Raw genomic sequence first — 9,599 nt, forward strand, 5'->3', positions numbered from 1 at the left:
AAAAAAATCTTTATATTTAAAAAATATGTTTTTTTAGTTTTAACATAAATATACACATTATTATAATTATATTAAAATATGTATTTAAAAAATGAAACTTTAACATATTATATATGGAAAACGGAAAAGTTTATGTGTCACTATAAATAGTATATATTTTTAAATAATACTTGAAAATCTCGTTATCGCTAGATGTGAAGTAGTTGTTCAGTATTGAATCCTATAAAATCGTCTATATACATACATATATAATAGATACATACATATGTATTATATAAATAATAATAAGTATTATATTTGTACATACAATGTACGAAGACCTTAATGAGGATTATTATTAGTTGGCATGTAAGTTTTCTCATGCGAATAAGACGTTTAACATTAACTGGAGAAATCTCTGCGTGTTAGTGTTGAGCGCTTTACGTATAAACTTTAAATTGGTTCAATTAAGAGAGACCAACATCTAAAGGTCTAAAGGATTGCACGCAAAACCTATATACCTTACATTTATTTTCGGCAAAAAAATAAATATTTTTTGCAGAGGATTAACATTTTATCCTTTTAGCCAGAGCTACATTGGAAGTGAATTGAGTTTTTTCTTTTATATATATATAAAAAATAAAACATGTCCTTTCGGAATACTTGTGAATTCCGGCAATATTTTTCTAGTGCTCGGTCACTATGCACGAGTATAGTAAATGCTTTCACGGCTATGCTCCTCGTTTCTCACCGTCGAATTTCTATCCGAAATCTCTCGTGAGTGATAAACGACCGACGAAAATTATCCAATAAATTTCATTCTAACTATGCCTATAATACAGAAAGTGGACACGATATCGTATATAATAAAATAGTCGATAAATCATATAGCATAGGTGTATATTTTTATTTCGGATTAAACATTAGGCATACTTTTTCCGTTTTTATATTAATCAATATTAGTATAAAATGAATCAAATATAATTGAAGTTCAAAAAATTTACAAAAATAATACTATATAATTTTATTAAATAACCTTCAAAAGAACCCTTATATATTTAGGGCTGAAAACAGTTCTATTTTTAAGCTTCCAAAGCGTGTTGGGTGCCATAAAATATGTATTTTTTTAAATTGTCTTAAGCAATCAAACTGCTTTATCTAATAACTCTAAAACTTTGCAAATAATAAAATGTGTTAATCATCTAGTTCTTATTTTGGCAATAAAATTGTAATTGTATTAGCTGTCAATTATATAATGTACTTGTATTAGCAGATCGTAAACGGCATTTATTTGATATATAATGTAAGAAAAATAAAAATGATAAACGTGGTGGACGATTCAATTTCGTATAGAACAACTCATTTAACTTTTGCTCGATCGTGCGATCTGTGCTCGCGCATTGTCGTGCAAAAGAATTGGACCATATTGATTATCTAGCGCAGAGACCAAACGTCGCAGTGTTTGTGCATTTTTAAAAAAAAATATAGTGCATTATACCGTACACTATCACTAAATAGATATGATATATTTATTTTGGTATAATACGCAGCTAACTCTTAGCTAATATTTAGACTGATTTCTACTGTGGAATAGAGGAATAACTTTTATAACGATTGAGAAATAAGTTGATTTTAGTAATATATTTTTTTATTATTTAGTTTATACTATTTATATAATGAGCAATAAATATTATATAATAAAATATCTTTTAGTTCAAACATTAATTTAGTAAAAATTAAAATTAATTAAATGGAAATTGGTGATCTATATTATTAATTATAAATTATTATGTGCTATATAATATATAATCAATAGATGTCACTGCAGCTGGGGCGTTTTTTTAGTAGTAACACATTTTTATAAATAAAAATTCAAGTGCCGTTGCCGGGGCTTGAACCCGCAACCTCAGAGTTACTAATCTGAGACGTTACGGACTACGCTATTCCATCCTTGATGCTAAAGGAATTAAAAAAATGTTATTTTTTGTTTTATTAACGATGAACAGATATTTAAAATATCAAAGGATAATAAAAATAAAAAGGTGATTATTACTACTGCAGGAGCTTGAAGATCATCTCAGATTTTTTTAAAAGCCATCTCTGATTTTTGTTAAAAAAGGACTTAAAAATATATTTTTAAATTTTTGTTCAAAAACTATTATCAAAATTATTTTGAGAAAACAAAATCGCTACGGGTGCTCAAAAAAATGTATTTAATTTTTTATCTTTCGTTAAACGAGTACAAAATAAATGATCAGATATGTCTTAACATAAGCCTGTGTAGTGACACCAGTATATATATTTCTTAAATATTTATTAAATATACAAATAATCGGAAAAACATGTTTTTATACTATAATTACCAAAAATGTAATTAGCAACATATACAAATAAATTTAATTTTTATAATGACATAATATATATGTTTTATATTTAGTTTTAGACTCTAAAATATTAATAAATTTTTAATTTGCCCCTCTCTTGGAATATAATGAATTTAGCAGGAGTGCATGTATCGCAGCACCGGCACATATATCGGGGGTGTGAAGTGCTAATTAAAAGATGAAATATGATTATTGTGAACGTTGATTAGATAAAAATGTTTTAAGTGATAGAAAAGTGTAAGGCTAAAATACAATAAATAGGAAAAAGTACATCTTCATAAAATATTTTTTTAATCATGGAAATAAGTATTGTACATAAAAAAGGCAATAATATATGTTTGTTATATTAGTTGCTGTATGTCTGTACATAAAAATATTCTTTACGTAAAAATGACATTCGTAAAATACTTGTTTTAGCACCGGAATAACCACATTTTAAAAAAACTGCGTATTTTATTACAGGAAAAACCTCATTTTTTAAAAAGTGTTTTAAAGTAATATTATCTTCATGTATAAGCTTTATATATGTATGCTCAATAAACATTGCTTCCAGTGAATGTTAACTAAAAGTGAAGAGGAGAATCGATATGGCAAATGAAGCAATGTCAGAGTATTATAAAGTGAGCAATTTAAAAAAAAACAATTTTCCCATAATTGATAAATATATTTTATGACCTCATAAATATTAAGAATGAAATTTTTTTTTGAAAATAAATAAATATAGGTTTAATACTTTTCGTTTGTTTTTCAACGGGCACAACATTTATATATCGTTATATTGAAAATCGAATTTTTTCATTAAAATATACAATAGGGACTATGGCTATGGCACCGCAATGGGGTAAGTAGATTTAGCTCTATGCCATACAAACTTTGAAACCAATTGCTTTTGTTCTCGGTTCTACGGGTAAATCCAGAGAACAGACCGAAGCTTGAAAATTCCATTTTTCGTTGAGCTTAAGACCGTTTTTTTAAATGTATGTGTTACTCTTGAAATGAAACGTTTTTATTTCATTGGTGACAGTTTAACAATCTTAATAAATTAAAATAAAAAATGGTAAAAAATAAATGAATATAATTTAGTTTATTTATCTAGAAAAATTTATGGTTTATATTAGAAAAAAAAAAAATATTTTGGGAGTCGATATAAAATAAAATATTTTTATACGTATGACTCAATGATACAAATATTAATTTGAAACAGTAGATAGGCTTATAAAAATTATATTTGCATAATTTATTTTAAAACTAATACTAAACGATTAATTTAGTAAGATTTACATACATATATTGTTCTAATCATCAAAGAGATTTGGACATTTAAGGATAGCGAACTTTATCCCTTTGAGTAGTAAGTTAATTTATACCCATATGTTAATTTGTTAGCATACACCTGAGTGGTTTATTTTAGGTATTTTTCCATAGCTATTATATATTTGTTGTTATTTATTAATTGTTATATTGTATTGGATTTATAGTGATTTATAAAAAGAAATCATACATTAATTTTATTACTTTTTTGTATTGCTATGTTTTATTAATTTATTTTAACAATTTTCTATTATTAAATTTCGTTAATTTATTTTACATATTTTTTTGTATATTTTTCGGCTTTTCTGGATTTTTTTATATCAATTCAGAGAAAAATATTAAGTATTTTATTTATTATTTTTTTGGTTAAATATGTAAAATTATAACAATCTGTGCTACCTCAAAATAGTGTAAAATCGACCGCCGTACATGTACGGCGATACCGCTTAAAAATTTAATGCGCACACTTGCTTCTAATAATATATATGTATGTAAGCCAGAAATCTGTCGTATTATAAAACTTTTTACTACTTTCTTAAGCCATTTTAATCCGAAATTACATAAAAAACTAGCACTTCGCTATCAAGCGGAGCTACGCCGAATCGACTATCATTTATCCGAATGCCCGAGTTAAAGTCAATCTTAGATGTGACTTGGAGACTCCGTAACTAAAGATTTCAAATATACTCGCCCGCATTTTAACTATTGGTTATTAAATTATTTGTCCGATCATTCCTAAAATATTCGTTGATACATGTAGTAAAATATGAATAAGTTGTTACACATTAACCTGAAAGATCTGGTTCGAATCCATATGAACTGTTGTGTTATTGAATTTCTATAATATCTGGGAGATCTGCTTTTTTAATAATTTTAATTGAATAATAAATGCCATATCCAGGTCAGATCTCAGCTGTCTCAGTGCAAGCGCAGAGCCAAATCATTGCATGTATTTTTGGGTCGAGCAATAAAATATAATTTACTCTCCGACCGACCACTTGTTTTTGAACGAGGGATAGTATTTTATTTTGTATATTAGACTGTTAAATATCACTGGCACGATAGATTAATGATATAAATTAATAAATAATGTGAAAGACTTAGGCTTAAATCACAAATAAACCCTAACGTTTTTAAATATCTGTTGTATCTGAAAAATGAGGAATATTTTTTATATAATAATTAAAATCCCGATTGATCATGATTATATTTCACTTTTTCACCATTAAATATCGTGATGAATAATTAATTTGCATAAAAAATCTATAAATAATGGGTTAATTCAGTTCATAGAGAATATCTGACATGTATAAAATAATTTTTTTTTAATTTTTAATACTAAAAAAAGTGAAATAAAATGAAAATAGTCATATAAATGCAATGGTGTTTTTTTTTAATATAACACTGCATTACCTCCAACTCAGTTGTGCCTTTTTTTATTTTGCGAAATTTATCATCTTATATTTATAATATTTTTAACAGACAAAAAAAATAATGTAGAAAAATATTTTTGTAAATGCTGAAATTCTAGAAATTATTCATATTTCCATGTTAATATTTTACTGCTGTGGATTTTCTCAACAACGTATATTTTTTATATTTTTAAATCAAAGCAAATAATATTTCATTTTCAGTTTATCGAATTAATTTTATTGTGATAACATTTTTTTTGGCATTTTTAATTGTAATATTTTCGGCAGCAGGTATAATTATTACGTAAGAAAATAAAATAATAACTTGTTTTGACAAATGGTCAACTAACATGATGATAAAATTAAATATTTATAATTAATGCAATAGACAATGCGGCCAACCGGCGTAAAAACCACCTATGCATAACGACATTCGAATTGTGTTGATTCACTTATTGAAAACGTGAACATATTACGGTGGTACAATAATATATGTACAAGCAATGCAATTGGTTAATTGATTACTGCATTTTTGTGATTCGCCGATTCGAATTAAAAATGGATAAGATCTGATACTTTGTCACATCGGGAGAAGACAATCTTGTGATTCGATACGAGAAGGTCAGAGGTAAACATACGCAGCGAGAACAGATGACTGTCTTAGACCTCAGGGGATCAACACTTTTCTACCAGATTATACACCAGCACTATCTACAACATACTTACAACTAAAAAATATTTTGCTTATGTGAATTGTATAATTTAATTATAAAAATTTGATATTATAAATATTAAAAAAATATTGTTACAAAGGTTTTTTATATATATATATATATATATATTTCATGCATGAAATATAATTTGCTTTGAACATGTTATTATATAAACTGCCTCTAGCTCTAATTATAAGGTTAAAAGGCGATGAAAGTGGGTGTAGATATATTTTGATAGTTATTACATATACATATAATATAATACGATATAAATTAATAAAAGTAAAAAGTAATAAATTTTTAATAATGTTTTTATAATTCTAAGAAAAGTGTTTTAAATAAGCTCTTAGTTTATTTTATATTATGATTAAATAACAACAATCAATAAATAACGATTTCATATTTCATCCCACTATTTATTTCCATACTATTATATATTTATTTTCAATGTACAAAAGCAAATTCTTAAATAAGAATCAAGTATACAATATAGAAACTTGTTTATATTACTAGAAAGTTCAATATTTGGTCCTGTATCAAAACCCAAACTATCAAAACGATTGATTTAGTTACTCTATAAGCAAATATTTTACATACTCATAGATTCTCGAGGTAACTTTAAACAATAAGTTTAGCTTATAAAACTGAACTTAACGTGAATGTTTAAGCTACATAATATATTAAGCAAACAATATTATATTATAATTTGTTTATTTATAACACATTGTATTTTATTCGATAAATGTTAAAATGATTAATTAATTTATAATAAGTAAACAACACAATACACAAGCTTGACTTAAAATACCAAACTTAAATATAAAGTTGTATGTGCATTTTTAAGATTAGTACAAAAACAACTAAACAATTTAACAAATTTACGTTTTCAATAAAATGTAAAAAATATTAAATATTTTTTAATATTAAATTTGAATATATTGCTGCTATTTATTATATTTATAAAACATAACATATTATTAGGGTCATTGGACTTAATAATAACTATTCTTAGTTATATGATATTATTCTTAAGAGCTTTTCGACAGCTTCTCTACATGTTATAATATAAAAGCTGAACGACGTAAAAGGGTATCATATAAATTATTTTATTTTACTTATACCTTCATTTTATCAGTGACTTTTTAATTTTGATTTCATAAAAGACACATTTTTATGTGTTTTTGTTAAGCTGATTAAACCGATGTTTTCAGCAAACGTTCGTGCTTGTTATATCGAATCCGATCGCTATTGATTTCGCGTTACAAATGCAGTTTGCATAGTTTGACTGGCTTTGTATTCCACTCCACGTGCAGTTTAAAGGCATGAAGATCGTATCTATATACCTTAGGCTTATACAACTGAAATGTCATTGTTCAATTAATTTCAAGCCAACCGTATAATAATTTTCATATGTTGTCAAATCCCTTTGGTACTCGCATTTCGTAATCTAATTGCTATGCCCTCACTTGAATATTTCAGTGAATGAAAGCGCAAAAATGTAATACCAGGTTAAAAGGTCAAAGCATCAGAGAGAGAGAAAAAGATAAAAGTAAAAGAAATGTGTTGTATATTGTATGCCATTTTTTTTGTAAACATGTAATATAGTATACATTTTTTAATGATATGCATTTAAGAAGTGTATTATACATATTTTGGTAAATAAAAAATATTATTGCTAAAAATGAATAACATTAACTGAGTTTAAATATAAAACAATAACTTTATCAATGTCATTAAAAATATGTTTAGAATTAACTGGGAGTAGCAAAAAGGTATGAATTAAATAAGTCCTGTAATGAAAATGGAATGGGATTTTTTTAAATATTGTTATCATAATAACTTGAAAGACTATACAAATCGAATTTTTTTGGTTGTATTGAAAAGAAATATACTAAGAAAAGCAATCATTTATGTTTAATATAATAATTTTGTATGTTTGCATAAATAAAAAATATTTTATTACGAAAATATTATAATCGTAAATTGCGTATTTTAGTACCGGAATTATTTTCTCATTTTTTAAAAAGTGTTTCAAAGTTATATTATCTTTATATAGATTAGCTTTTTATGTAATGGCGATATGTAGACTCATTAATCACTGCTTCTAGTAAATGTTAACCAAAGGTTAAGAGAAGAATCAATATGGCAATTGAAGCAATGTCAGAGTTAGAAACATAAGTAAACTTTTACATACATACAAATGACACACTGTGATCAATTTAATAAAATTAAATCTTCTCATAATCGAAAAAAAATTAAGAGCTCATAAATATTAAGGGATAGATTCTTTTTTGGAAAATTATATGTAACGTAAATACTTTTATGTACTCATTCATGATTTTTTAACGGGCACGACATTTATTACTACAAATTTATGGCTCTAAGACAGGATTGTGTTAGGCATTTCATGTTTCTCTATAACATAAAATAATAATTCTCGAGATAAGTAGGTTAATATGTTTTTAGTTACAATTAGAGCAATGTTCTTTAATTAATAATAATAAAAATATAATATAAAATTAATCAAGGTTTATTGTATATTATTTATATAGCTTTATTTCACAATACTAGGCATATTTCATAACGGATCTAATTAGCAATATATATTTAATTTTTTTATTAATATATTGAATTAAGGACTGAACATACTACAAAACTTATACGAATTATACGTTGTATTGACAGCTCATTTAAAAAAGCTTTCTTGTAATCAACATTTATAAACAGCTATCATCTTATATTGTAAAAAACAGATCCTGGACACAAGGGAATTTTCTGTTCTAAGAGTTAATCTTGACTAATGTATGTATAAAATTTGCTGTTTTAGTAAGGTATTACGCATATATTTTTTATTGTGAATAATTATAGCTGTGTCATGTAAATATCCAGACAACACTTATTTGAGTTGATTTGCACAAAATAAATTCCAATTAATTCTAGCGTTGAAATTACAGAGCTTTCTAGTGCAAATCTAGCATCTAAATCCTTTGGAAACACAGAATACAGAATATACAAAACGGCCGTTGAGTACAAATACGCATATAAAAATTAAAATTGCGCTTCGAAAGCATTCTCGTTTTCATCATACATATAAAAATTTTTAAGAAAAAATATTTTAAATAAAAGTTTTGTGATTATTATTTTTATTTTAAAATAAAAATAAATTTGTTTATTTTTATTTTAAAATAAATACATAATATGTAACAATAAATTCCGAAAAAAAATCTAATTATCCCATATTATTGTAGATTTATTCATACGCGCTCGTTTCCGTCACACTGTGAACGCTCGGTAGCAAGTGTTTCCACTGCCGGTGACGGCACGATTTTATAGCTTTTGATATGAATTTTTTACTTCTGAGAAGTGATAATTATTTTTTGCGCTCTGCTATTGGTCAAAATTTGGTTTTATATGTGCTTTATTCGATTCTCGCTTGTAATATTGTTATAAAAATACTTAATATTAATACGATAATATTGCAATTGATCAGGACTAGAAATTCACTATATGGCACTACTAAGCAGCAAAGAAAACATAATAAAGTAAATATTATGAGCAGATATTTTTAATGCCGAATTAAAATATTTTGCATTAAATATATTTTCAGAAAATATGTTGCAACGGTGGCTAATTTTTATATTTATTTGTAGCATAGAAAATGTAAGCTCATACCTATTATTATTTATTTAAGAAATTATACTATGATGTTAAAAATGTATAAAATGTCATTTTTGCATGAGGTCCGGAATCATTGTTTTCCCAGGGCCCGAGTTCACCGTATAAAACTAAAATCGAAAAAA

The sequence above is a fragment of the Plectrocnemia conspersa genome, unplaced genomic scaffold (assembly GCF_051122295.1).
Source record: "Plectrocnemia conspersa isolate PC_06_02 unplaced genomic scaffold, ASM5112229v1 ptg000005l, whole genome shotgun sequence".
Classification (NCBI taxonomy): domain Eukaryota; kingdom Metazoa; phylum Arthropoda; class Insecta; order Trichoptera; family Polycentropodidae; genus Plectrocnemia; species Plectrocnemia conspersa.